Consider the following 17,835-nt stretch of genomic DNA (forward strand, 5'->3'; position numbering starts at 1 on the left):
TTAATAATACAATGTGAATCATGCAATGTTAACGTGCGGTTATAAGGTTATATTGTATATATTTGGCCAAAAACATGTATTCATCGTATTTATATCCCATCAGACGGCCCTTTTTGCCTACTATAGCCAATATAACTAGATTTATTCTACAAACACTCCCTCATCGATCTGCATAAGATCTGAGACCTCTTTCTGGATCATTTGCTTGTCAACTTTGGCCTGTCGGGAGATGCTGAAGGCGGACGTTATTCTAGCTGCACAGAAGGAACAGCAAGCCGGGCCACAATGGAGACACAGGCAGCAAGTGAATATGACTCCAAAGGCTCCAGCAAGAATCATGAATATCTTCCAACCCCAGGTAGATAAAAGACCCCAGAACCATCCACTAAGGGACCAAGTACCATTGTCGACATGTGCTTCACTAGCTAACCAGTGAAGTTTCTGGATTGCGAGGTGTATAGTAGGGGCCGAGTCAGGAATGAAAACACAACAAGAGCTGCCGATCGCGCAACAGGCTCCACCCCTGTTTGCTAAGATGATGTCAAGAACCATTCGGTTCTGGAGCGAAACAAGCCTCGTAGCCTGAAGCTCAACAGTAATATTGGTCAGAATCCCCGTTGTGGTCTGAACCACGTTTTCCACTTTTCTCGACAGGCGTCTTATACTACGGCTATTGAAAATCGGTGCCCAAAAAGGAGTGAGACCTTTGGAAATATCTCCAAACTGCTGCAAAGAGATGTCAGTCTGATCAGTACTATAAGTATCAAAACTCCTAATGCTCCTATTAGATTCCATCACTTGTCTAACTAGTTGATGTGTCTTATGATAATCAGATGGGGCAATATAAACTGGGGGGTAGAGGAACGAGAGGTAACACCACCCTGCCCATCCCCGGGGAATCCAGGTATATGCGTTTTCACCGCACACAAAATATACGTTAGGGGGAGTAATCACAGGAGGAGTACTGTATGCCTGCAAGGTGTAAGTGTAATTACATCTACTGCGCCCTACCTTAATATGACCTCGTCCCTGTATACAAAAGGGGGAAGTGCTATTTATGATAGGAATTGGCAAATCTTTGTCATTAATGACATTTCGTTCTTTAAAATGCAGTAAATACATGGTGGTGTTGAAAAGTTCAAAATCCTGCATTTCCTCTTGTAACCAGGTAGCATTTTCATATTCAGTGTATACATTCATACACGCATTTGGGTCCAGGGATCCCTCTCCTCCATTTCCTTCAACATCAAATCCTTGGTGCTGCTCTATATATTTCAGAATGGCCTCATAGTCCTTATTAGTATATATCTTAGGTTCAGCTACAAAGTGGGAATACATCAATGACAATAATTGGAACCAGGATTCACAGCTAGCTAAGTGGGACAAGGGCAGGGAAATGAATAATTCATGCTGATGCATTACTGACGGAAGTAACCCACAGACCCAACAATTCGTCTTGTTGGTAGTGCTATCGGTCTGATGTAACATTTCAATAAAAACATTTTTCGCATAAGTTTCTCTGTGTCTAGCCTTATGTGGAGGTAGGGAATAAAAAAGATGTTCTTCTGGGGCAGGGGTAGTTCCTAGAAGTTTCTGTACAGGGTGCTGAAATTCTAAATACACAAATACACACATTAAAATTACCGTAATCACAACAATAAAAGCAACGAATGCCACCTTCACTTTGGTGGTCCATCCGGAGAACGATTGAGTATTATCAATATACCGTCGAGGGGCAATTGGTCGTTCATCCTCCATGACAAATCGGGCAAAAGGAAACATGCTCTCTATAAGTCCAAATTCTAACTCGGATCCTCTATAAAAGTCCAAAAACTAATCTTTGTATCCACAAAGCACGCACACCACCAGAGGGTTCTTCTTTCCACTGAGGGATCTTCTCCCTGTGTCCGTTAGAGCCTCACAGGCAGACTCCTATTGTTCATTAAAAAGAATAAGCTTTGTATTCCAGTAGTGCGACCGCAGCCCTTAACTTAGTCTTTCTTTCTGAACAGAGCTATTTAACACAATGTTCCAAGCTCTCAACGGGTTCAGTCCAGTGTCTCGCTCAGTACCCCAGTAATTCTATCGGATGTTCCTCAACTCAAGTCTCTGTCTAGCTCTTACCATTGGAAGCTGGGGTACCGCGCTGTTTTCGGGGCCGCAGGTCGTATTTACAACGGCCAGGTTGTTCGTGGTCAGAAAACAACTCTGCTGCAAGGGCATCTGATTCATTCAAAACTTGTGGTGCCTTGGAAATGACAGCTTCCGCTGATTGAGCTGTCTCACTCTCAACGGTGGGCAACACCTCATTCGGTTGCCCTACTTCTTGGGCGTCTGAAAAAGGCACGAAGTTTTGAATCAACTCTGCTTCCTGGCTCGGAATTCCTTCTCGGTTTTGTAAATCAAACGGCAAAGGCTGCGGCAGGCGTTTTAGATGAGTGACGTGGATTCAGTGCTTTCTTCCATGCACTTTCACCGCCGTTCTCGTTACCAGGAGGATCTGATAGGGCTCTAACCACCTGGGCTCCAAACACGATTTCCGTTGGTAGTTCTTCACCAGTACCCACTGGCCAGGTTCCAATCGATGTCCAGGACCCTCCGGTAGTGGCTGCAATGTGTCCCATACCTGTTGATGAATAGAACGCAAATCTTTAGTCAAGGCGTACAGGTAATCTGTCATCAAAGGGTAATCAATATCCCAAAAGGATCGGGGTCTGGGGACTCCCCACACATTGGCGTGTCTGTCAAAGATCACCTCGTAAGGAGACAATCCAGTTCTAGTGTGAGGGGTTGTTCTTAGAGACAGCAGTGCCAATGGGAGTGCATCAGGCCAATTTAATCCAGTACTTTCACAGATTTTAGCCATTTTTAATTTCAGGGTGCCATTATATTTTTCAACTAGTCCAGCCGACGGGGGATGTCTGGCGGCATGGAACTTCTGTTTTATCTGCAATTCTTTACAAACGCTCTGTACTAGCTGAGCATTAAAATGAGGCCCGTTGTCGGACCAGATGACACAGGGCAAACAATATCGGGGCAGGTATTCTTTAACCAGGGCTTTGGCAGTTGCAACTGGAGTGGTTCTTTAGTAGGGTAGGCTTCAACCCATTTGCTAAAAGCACATACCACCACTAATACATACTTTAGATTATTCACTCTTTCCATCTGGATGTAATCAATTTGTATTACCTAAAAGGGCAAGGACGGTGGGGCAACATTTCCACTCAAGACAGATTCTCTACCTCCAGGATTGTGACGTAAACACACCGGGCAATATTTCACTATATGTGCTGCAGTTTTGGAAATGTTTGGGTTGTTCCATATTGGATCTAATACAGCACAAATACCTTTTGCACCTATGTGGGCTGGACCATGGGCCATTGTCACTACGGCATATACTAATGCATTGGGCAGTAACCATCGTTGCTTCTCAGATAGATCTATCCAACAATCATTCTTATCTAGTTTTCCTACTTTCTGTTCCCATCACTGTACTTCATCTATTGTTGCTTCCTTCTGTAGTTCTCTCACACTTTCAATAGTATTGTCAAACAGGGATGTTTCTGCTACCCACTGGGCCGATCTGCTAGGGAACATGGGGTTCATTCTAGTCTGGGCTGTTTCTTTCGCTACTGAAGCAGCAAAAGTGTTTCCCTTTCCAGTGGAATCAACAACTTTTTTATGGGGGATGCACTTGATGATGGCCACTTTCTCTGGTAGTGTCAAGGCAAATAACAATCGATCAATTAAGGGGCCATGTTGAATTTTCTGGCCATGTGTAGTAAAGAAACCCCTCTACCTCCACAGCCTCCCAAAACTATGGGCCACGCCAAAGGCGTACTGGCTGTCCGTAAAAATGTTCACCCTCAACCCTTCATTCAATTTGCATGCTCTTAACAAGGCTATTAGTTCAGCTGCCTGGGCTGAATGATGGGAAATCCTTGCAGTCTCCACCACCGTCTTTAATGTTGTGACAGCATAAGCAGCTGTCGCAGTGCCATCTGGTAACTTAAAACAAGAGCCATCCACATACAACTCCCCTTGAGGTTCAGATAAAGGGATGTCTGTAAGATCTACGCGCCCCTTCGTTTCCTCTTCTGTTCTAAATATACAATCATGGACGTCGTCCTTTTCATCGTTTGAAGGGAGGGGTAGTAATGTGGCTGGGTTCAGAGTGGCACATCTTTTGATCGTGATATGGGGTGAAAACAAGGTTAGCTCGTACCCTGCCAATCTAGCACTCGTAAGGTGCTGGGTCTTAGTTCTGTTCAAAATATTATCTACAGCATGCGGTACCATGACTGTGAGGTCTGTATTCAAAACTATTCCCTCTGATTGCTGGATGGCCACCGCTACTGCAGCCGTGGCCCTCAGGCAACTCAGGAGGGCTTGTGCAACAATATCCAAGACTGATGAAAAGAATGCACAGGGTCTTTGCTTCCCACCAAAACCCTGTGTTAACACTGAAAGTGAACAACTGTCCACCTCGTGCACATGAAGTGAAAAAGGCTTTCGGTAATCTGGAGTACCCAAGACAGGTGCAGAACAAAGAGCAGACTTTAAAGAATCAAAGGCTTCCTGACATTCATCCGTCCAGGGTAAGGGTTCATGCACATCTTTGGTTGTCAAATGCAACAAGGGTTTAGAGAGAAGTGAATAGTTAGGAATCCACTGGCGACAGTAAGAGGTTATGCCAAGAAAAGCACGAATATCACGTTGAGTACGAGGGACGGACATGTTAGTTATTACAGATATTCGCTCTGGAGTCAATCGTCTCCCCGCTTTCGACAGTAAGTGGCCAAGGTAGGCCACTTCCTGTCGACAATACTGAAATTTAGACAGGGACACTTTATTACCCTTTTTAGCCAAATGGTTTAATAATTTAACCGTGGCCTCCTTGCAGCCTTCCTGTGTGTCGGAGGCCACCAGGATATCATCCACATACTGGATGATTGTATTCCCTGCTGGTATAATTAATTATTCGAGGACTGCTTTCAAGGCTTGGCTGTAAATGCTAGTACTCTCTGTATAGCCTTGAGGGGCGCGTGTAAATCTAAAACTTCGGCCAGCTAATGAGAATCCGAAGATATGTCTGCTCTCAGGATGAATCGGAATGCTAAAGAAAGCATTCTTTAAATTGATTACTGAAAAATACTGAGCTGTAAGGGGAATCATTGTCAGAATAGCAGTTATATCAGGTACCACCGGATATTGCGGGACCACAATTTTGTTGACCTCTTGGAGCTCAATTACAAAACGATATGTATTTTTATAGTCTGGGGCACCATCAATTGGTGTTTTCTTCAAAATCGGTAAAATCGGACTGTTACAAACATTGGCAGTTGTCTCTTCCACCACCCCCTTCTGAATGAGGTCACGAACAATGTGCAACAAGGCCTGTTCACCTTCTGGTGAAATTTTATACTGTGGAATGCGGGGCAGCTGGACGTTAGGTTTCAAGGTTATTGACACGGGGGCTATTCTCAACAGACCAACATCGGTGTCTCCTGTAGCCCACAGCGTCTGAGGAATCGTAGAAAATTCAGGGGGAAGGCTCTCATTTTTGGCAAAATATTGGGCTGCATTCGGGGGTGGTTTCTGCATCGTCAAATAGACACCATCGGGGAAACAATGAATTCGTGCATGTAACTTTTTCTAAATGCCCAGACCCAAAAGGTTTTCTCCACAATTTGAAGTTAAAAGAAAAGGTGCATGTATAGAAATGGGGCCTACAGTGAAGGGCAGAGGTTTAGAAACACGGCTTACCACAGGTATTCCAGAGAATCCCACTGATACGTTATTTTGGCCAGACAGAGCTGCCCCTGGGACCAGTGTATGGGCAACTGAACTCTCTGTCCTTGGCTGTCTCATGCATAATCCTGTCTATCGTACCCATCATCCCTATAATTTTCGATGTAGTACTGTCTGGTTTGGGGATTGTCAAAGTAATTTTTCCGAGAATCCTCATGCTGCATCTCTTCACATCTCATACTATTTCGGTCTATATTCCCTCGACCCCTTCCTCGTCCTCTATTAGGACCATTCTTTGCCAGCAACAGAGGGCAATCTGCCCTCCAATGCTCTTCCTGTTTGCAATAGGAACATTGATTTATACCAATGTTTGGGGGACCTCCTCTACCTCTTCCTGCCATTGCACCCTTCTGGAATGAGCCACGTCCTCCCCGTCCTGCGCTCTGTTCTCTGCTAACTTGCTGCAACAAAACCCTAGTCTTCAAGTCCTTAGTCTTCTTTTCTGACTTTTCTTTACTTTCATTCTCTCGATGTTCATAATATTGGGCCATACTGAGAATTACTGACGGAGCAGCCGTAGTTCACGTGCTCTCAGCTGCTTGGAGATGGGACATAACTTCGGGGAGCAAATTCGTAACAAACTGGTTCACAAACAATCATACCCCACCTTCCGTTGATAGGTCTTGCCCACTAAAGTCTATAAAGACTTTCTCAAACCTGGTAAAGAAATCTGACAAACTTTCATTCTTCTTCTGTCTACAGGCGGTTATTTGTCCCAATCAACTTTTCTAGGAGGGAGGGGAGTCTGCATATAAGTAATAATCTTAGCCGGTACTGCTGGTACCTCATCTCTAGGTTTTTCTCCAGGCTTTTGTTCCTTGTCCCAAGTTTTTAATTGGTCCCATGTCCCTCCCAACTCGGGGGCATGGTCCGTGACATGTATTTGTCTCCAAATGTCTACCGGGATCAAAAGGCCAAAGAACAACTCGATATCGGGTATTGTCATGATAGCAGAATTGGCGGCCTCAGTTAATTCCTTATAGTAAGCAGTGGGATTTTTACGGGGTCTGGGAGCTGAGCTTTTAGCTGAGCTTTTAGAGTGAGGACCACGCTTCGTTTCCAAGGGGTGTAAACCCATTGTTCCTGAAGCCTAGCATCCACGCGAGCCCTAGTTACTTGGCCACCGCCATCCCTTAATTCAGGTAGTTCAGGATAAAAGAGGGGATGCACCTCTCTCATGGGGTGCTGTGCTCCCCAATCGGCGCACTTTCGGTCGTTCGCGATAATGCACAAGAGTTGCTACGTTCTGATATACCTCATCAACCTGTAATTGGAATTTAAAAGCTCGATCTCTTATATCCCGCAGTATTTGAGGAGGTATTCCTTCCTCGAAACATTGCTCCCATAGTGAAATTAAGCAGATCGCCTATTCTCCAATGCCAGTTGCTGCGCAACTGGTTCAAAATCTTTCATGGTGCTCCAAATGTCCTCCAGGGTGTAAATGGTGTTCCGCATCCACTGGGATGCCTGAATTACTATGGCCTTCCTTTCCTCCGTTCCCAACAACGACCTAGTATAGACTCGCTGATCACTCAAGTCAGGTCTAAGGCGCTTGGGCGTGAGATCCAGGCAAGCTGTGTATCGGGGATCTATGGCGGTCTCAGTCGGAGGGGAGAGAAATACAGGGTGCAAAGGGGAAGGGGCAGCCTTGTCCGGCTGTAGGGATATCAAAGGTGAGGTAGTTGGTCGGAGAGTGGGAAGGGGAAGTAACGTACTTCGTTCTGATCCGTCAGCAGGGGCCGTGGCAGCCGTTACCGGTGCTCCCACGGCCGATGCTGCTCCAATTTGGCCCGTCCGTAACAAAGGCATGGCTGGGTACAATCCCTGTGGGGCATAAGGAGGGGGTGGTAGGGCTTCTAATAAATCCTCTATTTTATCTCCAGTCTCCAGTCGAGTCATATAACTTTTATCCGTCTCCAAACGGAACTGCCTATCCATTTGTGCGATATCTTCTTCCACCTTCCCTTTATCATAAGCTATAGCTTTCTGGGTGACTTTCTGTCCTGATTTAAGCTTTCCCAATTTCTCTTCTCTTATCCGTCGTCGTATCGCCTCCTTCAACCATAGGTTCAAGGAGTCAAACATCGACTGGCGACTTTTCTTCATAAACAGTTTGTTTAGGATGTAATTAATCTTTTTCTCGTCAAACGACCCCGTTAGAGGCCTTTGCAAATCGAATTATCTTTGGTGTACTTATTCCAAATTGTATTAAACAAAATTGGTGTAAGACCGTGTTTCACATACATATCAAAACTGGGGCTGCCCTCGGGAGGGGCAGGCTGTCTTTCTTCTAGCCGTTTATTTCACCGACAGCAGCACCCAAAACATATTTTACTAAAACAAGACATTATTGTAATGTTCACACAATTCTACTCATATACTCCGAAAACCATTCACATTTGGACGCGTCCTCCTCACCACTCACACTCTCATATACTTGTATTTTCTCGCAATAAAGTGCTGTAAAGCGCCGCAAGGCAATAACGTTACTTGTTCTATGCAAATGACATGTCTTCAAAACTAACAGAGCCCGTCGACTCCTGTTCGGGGAATCGATTTAAAAGAGTTCTGGACCAACAAAATTCAACAACAAAAGGAACAGTCGCTAGACTGTTCCAAGATCACTTGGTAGGGGAACCACAAACCCTCTTACAGACAACATCCCATAGTCCGGTTCCGGTTGGGCTTGGGCGTCTGGGCCCGTAGCTCCAGAATCCTAGCTTACCCTGTTGCTCCCAGGGTTTTCCCGAAAAGGATTCGGCCGAGCGAGTAACTCAGTACACCGCTAAGGCACCAGGTGTTGTCTCAAGTTTTCACCCAACAAGTCCGTGAGGTATCTACCCGCGCAGCCACTTCGCCCCAACGTCAGACCCTCAGATTCCCTTGTGGTCCGGCTTCCCGGCCACCTTCAAAAAGCAGTTAACCGCTACTAAGGAGAAACTTCTTTCAAGTGTTTCTCATCCAATGCAATCAAAATTCACTCATCTGGTGCACTCAGGTTGATTGCGAGTTCTCCACTGCCGACTCCTAGACAGACCAGCATAGTCTATTTTTCCCTCGGGTTAAGCCCGTAGGACTCCGGCGTAGGGTCTTTAGCAGCTGGGAGGGATACTGGGCTCGAGAGTGGAATTTCTTGTTTTCGTACCACAAATGGGTGTTTCAAATCAGGATTCTCTTTCTGTCCACCCACTCGGCCAGAACTCCTCCCTCTCCCTTCTACTCCTGTTTACAGGAGGGGACGACCCTATTGCGGAGTCCCGGCGGAGTCGCCTACTGAAGGAACCAAAATAATATACTATACTCAACAATAGCCCATATACCTTATTAATAAATAATAAGTCAGTCGGCAATGGAGAAGGTTCAATCGTTTATTCCGCAAATACAAGCCCTGACAGGGGAGCCTCAGTCTACACGACCCTCGGAGGTTCGCAGAGAGACTGGCTACTTACAAACAGCGCAAAGCATATATACGTTTCACACATAGCACAATGCCACCTTACTAGGAATATACAACTTGTCAGTGAGCCTAAAGGAAGACCCATATAAGGCACAATTGATTGCTAGTAGCTAGGCCTAAGCTATTCCGGGGGCAGGTCAGTGAGGTGCCTCCCTTTCTATCTGTAGCTCGGGAGTGCAGGAACGGGATCTGCTAGAATGTGCGCATCCCACAAGAAGGGCAGGTGTGCCCTTGGGTTTCCCTGAGCTACAAACTAGCGAGTGGAGCAGACAGCTAAGACTGCCATCGTGGCTTCGTGCAGAAAGCTTAATCACGTGAATTCAGGGAAACCGTACTTGAGACACAGAAACGAAACAAGATGGCTCCGGTCACACCAATAGGTTTAAGCAACACTGAAGTGAATCGTTCCTAACTTTAATAATACAATGTGAATCATGCAATGTTAACGTGCGGTTATAAGGTTATATTGTATATATTAGGCCAATAACATGTATTCATCGTATTTATATCCCATCAACTAGTAGGCATGCAGCTCTTATTGTGCGACTCACTTAAGTAGCACTTTACAACATGTCTCAGGTCTGCCACTGCAGGCTGTAGTGCAGTTCTAAAGCTGTGAATTTGACCCAGCAAAATAAACCCTTTGTCTGGCCTAAACCTTCTTTTTTAATATATGAGTCACCTCTAAGGCATTCCCAAAAAAGCTCATAGAGCAGGATGAATTGTATTTAAAAACTAGCACATAATGTTGCAAGTTTGACAACTTCTAAGTGTGTTTTTCACTACTTTAAGGCTTACCTCTTCCATTGTATAACATTAGGTTATCTTATCACAGTTAATTAGTGCTAACTTTAATTGGGACTCAAATGAAATGTAATTTAAAATCGTCTTTAATAGTAACATCGGATTTTAAGTGAAAATTCTGAAAATGCCACTTTTAGAAAGTTTCCATTTTATTGTCCTAACTATGTGGTGCCTTTTGTCAGTGTCCTGGGTCACATGACAGTGAATAGCTTACCTGCTGGGCTTTTTGTATTCCTACCAGACAGTGAGACAAAGGGGGACTAGATGATGGCAGAATGGGCATCCTGCTTGGATTGCTGGAATCAGGGCTGCTCCCTGCACCACTTACAATTCCACAGGCTTGTCCACAGCACACACAGAGGAACCTGACACTAGTATTTTGTCACCCTAGAGTTCTTGGAGCTTTGGCAGGAGAAGGGTAGAACTTTCCAGCTCAGATTTTTGGGTAGCCTAGAAGATTCCCCCACTTCAAAGGCTGAACTATTAGGCCATCTGAGCAACTCTTCAGTACACTCCAGGACCTGTGGAGGACTTCTGAAGGACTGCTTTTGACTCCCAGAGGACTGCCCGGCTGCGTAAGGCCTGCCTTGTACCTCAGAGGTGCCCTACTGCTATCAGAGGACTGCCCTGCTGCTCGAAGCGTGCCATTCCCCTGTTGCTTGAGGTTTGCTTTGCTGTTTGAACCCAAGATTATCAGAGTGACTCCAAAGACTTGTTGGCTGGCCTCCTGCGTGAGCTACAGGGACATATCAAGCTCCAGAGACCCTGAACCCTGCACCTGGCCTCTACTACAGTGAGTCTTAACCCCCCTAGTTGTGTCCCCCAAGTCATGGATCCTTGGTGTGGCACCCGTTGAGCTCCTTCTAAAAGAAAAGGAGAAATACTGATGTTTGGGGCTCTTTGCGACCGTGAATGGGCTAGTTCATGCCAAGATCTTTCTGCTCTTGGGACTCCTAATGTGAAGCCCTGGTGAACACGACAATTCCTGCTACAGCTAAAGGTGCTGCTCCTGCCTAACCTTAAAAGTTGAGACTTCTTAAACTTTTCAACAAAAAGTGGCCGGAGAACCGACAGAGACCAGTACCTATCTGCGCAAGTTGCATTGCCGGTCAGTCTGACTCTGCAATAGCTCCCTCTACGTTCTTCTCTGCAGCAGTAGCAAATGCAGTTCAGCTGGACCTCTCGGTGAAGGTATCTGGCCTTGTGGAGCCCTCATCGGCAACAGCCTGCAGCCTGCAGCTTCGCCCTGTTGGCGATTTTGGGTTTTTAAAAAAGTGACAAAGTCTGAAGGTAGGAATCTTCACTGTGACTCTAGCAGCTCCCCGACAATGACGTCCCATTTCTGGACACCATCGGCTGCCTTGCTCCGTTAAACTTTACCTTCCCAAGAAATTTTTTACATTTCTTCTAAGTCCAAAGGTAAGCCTCGACTGGGCCAAAACATCCGTGTGTATCGACCCACGCTCCATCAACGTCAGCCTTAACTTTTGACTTTGCACCGGTCTCGTTCAAAAATCATAACTTTGGTTCTACTGATTCGATCTAACTCATTTTGGTGTCATTTTATTTGATACATTTTTCTATATTTTTCAACATTGGTGATGGATTGTTCTTGTGTTATGTTTTCACTTTATTACTGCTTGTGTGCTTCTGCATCAATACTTTACACATTGCCTCTAAATTGAGCATGAATATGTATGTGCCAAGCCATCAGAGGGTTAAGCACAGGTTAAAGTGGTGACTTTTGTGGTTGCCCTAGACTGGGAGTGTAGTTGTTTCTTTTTTTAAATTTAAATTTGTTTATTGGGTTCAATCAGAGCCATACATACATGATTGGACGACATGCTCAAGATAGTCAACATAGTAACCGAGCAGACATTAATTCTCATTGCATATTAAACATTTCCCTCCCATCCCGCTTGTCTATGCAGCTCCATTTTAACAGTAGGCGACACACAGGGATCCCCTCGATATTTATTCTATTGCGACCACTGACTATCCCATTTCTTGGGGCACCCGAGCCTTAAAAACCTCGGTTTCTGCCAGCATGCATCTATCCATTTCTTAAGCCCACAGGGTAACGAGCGGTGGGTCTGCTCCCCCCATCCCCTAGCCAGCTCTTGTTTCACCAACGTGTACCCCAGTGTTCTAAATTGCTGTTCGACTTCCGTGAGGTCAGTCGCCTCCCATAAGTTCAACAGTCCCATTTGTGGCTTTATTACTATGCCCTTTCCCAAGGCTGCCTGCATGTGGTCTGAGGCTCCCTCCCAATGGGCACGTATCTTGGGGCAACTCCACAGGGTATGGTGAAATGTGGCCTGTTGTCCACACCCCCTCATACAAAGATCGTCAGGTCTAGCTCCTATTCTCGCCAAAACTTTCCCTGTGATGTATGATCGGTGGAGTATCCTAACCTGTATCAGCCTGAATCTCTGTGTGATGGCCGCTTCTCGAGGGGACATAGGAGCCATTTGCCAGTCCTCGTTGTCTATCGGACCTAAGTCGTCTTGCCATTGCTCCCTGAGTTTCAGAAAGGTGTCTGGTAGTTTATTACTCAACTTCTTATAAGTTAGAGATATGGCCTTTAAACTGGTAGGCCCCTCTAGTAAAGGGTCCTCCAGTGGTGACGATTCTGGTATATCTTTGAGAGATGGAAAAGCCACCTATATTGCATGTCTAATCTGTAGATACCTGTATATTTCTTGAGCCAGATGGTATTGCCTCTGCCGGTCAACGAATGTAAGTATTGCTCCCTGCTAAACCAGGTCTTTCACCTCTGAGACACCTATGAGGTCCCATTTATCAAACCCAGGCTGATAGCACAGCATGCCCAGCTTCTGGGTGTACCACAGCGGTGTTGCCTGCGATAGGACGCCTGTCCACCCCAACCGGGAATTAACTATACGCCATATTTCCAATGTATGCTGGGTAGGTCCAAAAAACCTCCCCTCTTTTTTTAGGTCTCCTGGCGTTGAACCGCGCAAAAGCACGGTATCGCCAGAGACCTATTGTGAGCAATGCTGCTTTCCAGGAGAGGGGACAGGAGCTAGCCACACGCAGGGAATTGAGCGGGCCACGCGCACGCGAACGCGCTCGCTGTTGTCAGCTCCTGTCTCCTCTCCTGGAAAGCTCCAAGACCCACGCATGCGCACACACAGAGAGACAGTCCCCACTGTCTGCTCTCCCCATGCGCACACACACAGAGACACAGTCCCCATGTCTGCTCTCCCCTCTAGCAGCCATACCCCCCCAGCCCTTTTAAACTTACCGGGCCAATCTTGGGGGACTCCGCTCTCAGCACGCGGCAGGGGCAGGCACTGGGCATGTGCCTCGTGCCCCCTCCGCAAAGTTCACGTTCACGTTGCGGCTCTTGCCAGCTCCTTTCCCGGGGCTCCCTCTTGGTCAAGGGAGCCCGCAACACCCGCGCAACCTCCTGCTGGCGGCCCCGGGGCTCTCCACCGCTCACAGGAGCTCCGGGCCGCGAGACGCATTTACTCCGCCTGTCTCCTCTTCCGGTCCAGACGCGGCCCCGCCCCCGGCGGGATTCTTCCTCTGCTTCGCTGTCCTCTGAGCCACTCAATTCCACTACAGCAACATTCATCTAAATAATGTCTGCAGAAGCATCATCTAGGTTTTCTATATCAAAATGGTTCATGGGTGCTGTTGCCATTTCATTTTGGAGCTTCTCGTTTGCTTGTGCCATCTTTGGTAGAAAGTCTTGCACCCTGCCCAATACGCTGCTCCTAGGGATTGCAACAATTGCGGAACTCGCATTTTTCTTGATGAGTTTTGAATTAATCAGTAGCTTGTTCTGAATATCTCCTGCGCCAACACACAGTAGCTCCTTGGACGTTCGGCGGACAGCAGTAGCGCCCTGGTCCGGACGAGACATGACCTCGTTACCACCGACTTCCTGCATTTTGACCAACACTGAATGATCACGGTGGAGGTCCAGCGGCCGGGTTGGTCAAGTGGTCCACAACGTGCAGGAGAGGACTGCTCGGGTGGCTAAGAGGAAAACAGAGCGGCCATCTTGCACTGTCTCGGACTGGCTGTATACTGTGCGGCAACCCTTCCGGATACGGCGGAAGGCACACACATTGAAGGCCAAATCCTCGGCAAAAGGCAACAGCAACGCAAACGTGTTGTATGCAGGTTCAAAGGTCTTCGGCGGTACTCGCTGGATTTTGGCCAACCAGATAAATCATGTGATTAACTACAAAGAAAAATATGTCTCTAAAGCACAGTCATCCCGGCCTTCAACTAAGACCAAAGCCCTGGCGAGGAATGTCCAGTCTGCTGCAGTTTAGTATTCCATTTAGCGCCCTTATCGTTGGTGAGTAGCATATTAATGTGCATACCCCACTAAAAAAGCGACCAGATGTGTTCATCTGTAAGCAATTGCTTATATGATTGGACAGGGAATAGAACCATTCTAAAATAAAAGAGGCTTGTAAAGGTGACGTTACTGTACTCATGATGTTTTTGTGCCAATAATTGATTTGACAACAAAGTAACCCAACAGAGCATGTGCATCCATTACAGTCTTTTGTCCTATTAAATGCCAACAACATTAGTTCTCCTTGTGAAGTTTTTGTAATGAACCGTGACATGTAGCACTGGAAAGATGCTGCTAGTGGCAATTAATTAGTCCCTATAAATAAAGTAAACTGGCAACAGAATTAATAAGCAAAGAACACATTTGTGATAGCTTTCAAATGTGGTTTCTACCAGTCTATTACAGAGAATTTACTTCATTCCTCCAGTGAAGTGGGCTAGCGTATTATAGGCGCATGTTACGAAACAAATACAATATTGTGGATCCACATGGTGAGAATATCAGATATGGAAGACAAAGTTAATTGTATGTAGACAATAAATCAGAAGGCACAATGCAAGTACACCAGATGCAAAGGAACGTACCTGAACCAAAATTCCAAAGATAACTTTGTAATGGTTGGCAGACCTGCACTACAAGAGTAAGAATATCAGAGCATACGTTGTGTTTTTTTCCCCAAAGTCAACCACTCACCCCTCGCTAATCCTAGGGAACGATAATTGCCCCAATGAGGGTTGAAGTTACAGTGAAGGTGATAATAGTCTATGGAAAGGTATGTTTTTTTTTTGTAGCTAGACCAAAAAAAAAAGTCGTAGACTATCTGAAAATATGCGGACACATTTCCACTTATATTTGCTTGAAATACATAATGTATCAGTTAAAGGCATCATATGATTTTGCTGTCACACAAAATATATATGTTTAATATTAAAGAAGTCATATACAATGCTGGGCAGTCCATTTAATGGCTCTAGCACAGTTCTATTATTGATTAAGATCAGTTAGAAAAATCTGTAGTACCCCGTGCCATGACTTTCTTCACCCAATGTCACCATGTGGATTGCTGCTGCCCTACTCCTGTGCCAGTTTTGGCATATTTTGCTGTAAGGCTCTGGGTGTAAGCCTTGCATGTCTGGGTCACTGCTAGTTTGCCACAGCAGACCCTCTTTGTCTTCCATCTGTGAATTGTAATCCAGGATGTTCCTCTACATTTAAGGCCACTAATTGGCATAATATCCTTTCGGGAACCTTTTGGTATTCTGTTCTCTGTGAGAGTGAAGTGAGCAGGCATAGTGCTTCCAGTGGCTGTTACAATGGCTTGATGATAAGTATGATAGAAATCACAATCTACTGAAGGTCCATGTAGACGGTTGGGAGACAGAGAACATAACAGCACCAGCCACACACACATAAACACACGCAATCACACACACACAACCACACACACAGTACACACACACACACTACACACACACTACACACACAACCACACACACACAACCACACAACAACAAACACAACCACACACACAACCATACATACAACCACAGACACACAAGCACACACACAAGCACACACAACCACACACACAACCACACACATACAACCACACACAACAACACACACAACCACACACACACACAACCACACAACAACACACACACAACCACACACACAACCACACACCACCACACCATCAGTGCACACTTTCACCAGACACAAACACCATCAGTCGTCAGTATACGCTTTCACCGGGCACAAACACCACCAGCCATCAGTGCATGCTTCCACCAGGCACACACTACCAGACGTCAGTGCACACTTTCACCAGTCATCCACACACCACCAGCCGTCAGTGCACGCTTTCACCAAGCACACATACACCACCAGCAGTCAGTGCATACTTTCACCAGGCACACACACACCACCAGCTGTCAGTGCACACTTTCACCAGTCACACACACCACCAGCTGTCAGTGCACGCTTGCACCAGGCACACACACCATCAGCCAGCAGTGCACACTTCCACCAGGCACACACCACCAGCCATCAGTGCACAATGTCTAAAGGCACACACACCACTAGCCATCACTGCACACATCAATTGTTAACGCATCCACAATTAACTATTGCAGCAATCGCAGTATGGCACACTTTACTTTTATAGACACAAGTCAGAAAAAGTCAATTCCCTTTGGGCAGATAAACATAAATACCACAGTACTTACAATAAATGACCTCACTAAAACATAAACATAACAAAGAAAAATGAAAATTCAAACACGTGAAAACACTGTAATAGGATCAAAACATTAATACAGTTTATTGACATAAATCATGTTAATTAAAAATTGGGAAACACATACAGGACGTAACAATAAAAAATTAAAAACATTCCAATTAAAAAAGGAGCTAAGGGTAAAGGACTAAATTCAAACACTATTATGAATTTTCCTTAAATATGTAATCCACATTCACTCCTTGGGCATCAACGCGTTTCGGCGGTATGAACAAGGTATGACCGCCTTCATCAGGGTATGAGTATATCTGTTTCCCAATAATTCTCGAGGGAAAAATGCTTAAATCAGTACGTCATAAGGGGTATGTATCCTCCTTATTCATTCATAGGGATATTCGACCCGCGAATTATCCAAAGGTTTACTGAAGCTAAAAAGCGTTCGAAATTCCAAATACGTCCAGCGCTATAACTGGAGGTAGTTTAAAAACAAGATTGTTGCCGTAAAATCCGACTTCAAAATAGCGTCTGAAATACTTCCGGCAATGTGATTTTAAAAGACGAGGTAATAGCAATATAGGCTGCGGTCGCGGTACCGTCAGAATAATTGTGAGACTTTGTAGGGACACAGTATGACTCCTGGTTCCCTTTAATATGGGTAACTCGATATGGGTCTCTGTCCTCTAGCGTATGCTCAACCGGCGTCCCGCGTCCGTCCTAAAGCACGTATAATCAAGAATCGGCTATTCTTGATTATACCTAGTTTAAAAACAAGATTGTTGCCGTAAAATCCGACTTCAAAATAGCGTCTGAAATACTTCCGGCAATGTGATTTTAAAAGACGAGGTAATAGCAATATAGGCTGCGGTCGCGGTACCGTCAGAATAATTGTGAGACTTTGTAGGGACACAGTATGACTCCTGGTTCCCTTTAATATGGGTAACTCGATATGGGTCTCTGTCCTCTAGCGTATGCTCAACCGGCGTCCCGCGTCCGTCCTAAAGCACGTATAATCAAGAATCGGCTATTCTTGATTATACGTGCTTTAGGACGGACGCGGGACGCCGGTTGAGCATACGCTAGAGGACAGAGACCCATATCGAGTTACCCATATTAAAGGGAACCAGGAGTCATACTGTGTCCCTACAAAGTCTCACAATTATTCTGATGGTACCGCGACCGCAGCCT

Source organism: Lissotriton vulgaris, chromosome 3_1, assembly GCF_964263255.1.
Source record: "Lissotriton vulgaris chromosome 3_1, aLisVul1.2, whole genome shotgun sequence".
NCBI classification, from domain to species: Eukaryota; Metazoa; Chordata; class Amphibia; order Caudata; family Salamandridae; genus Lissotriton; species Lissotriton vulgaris.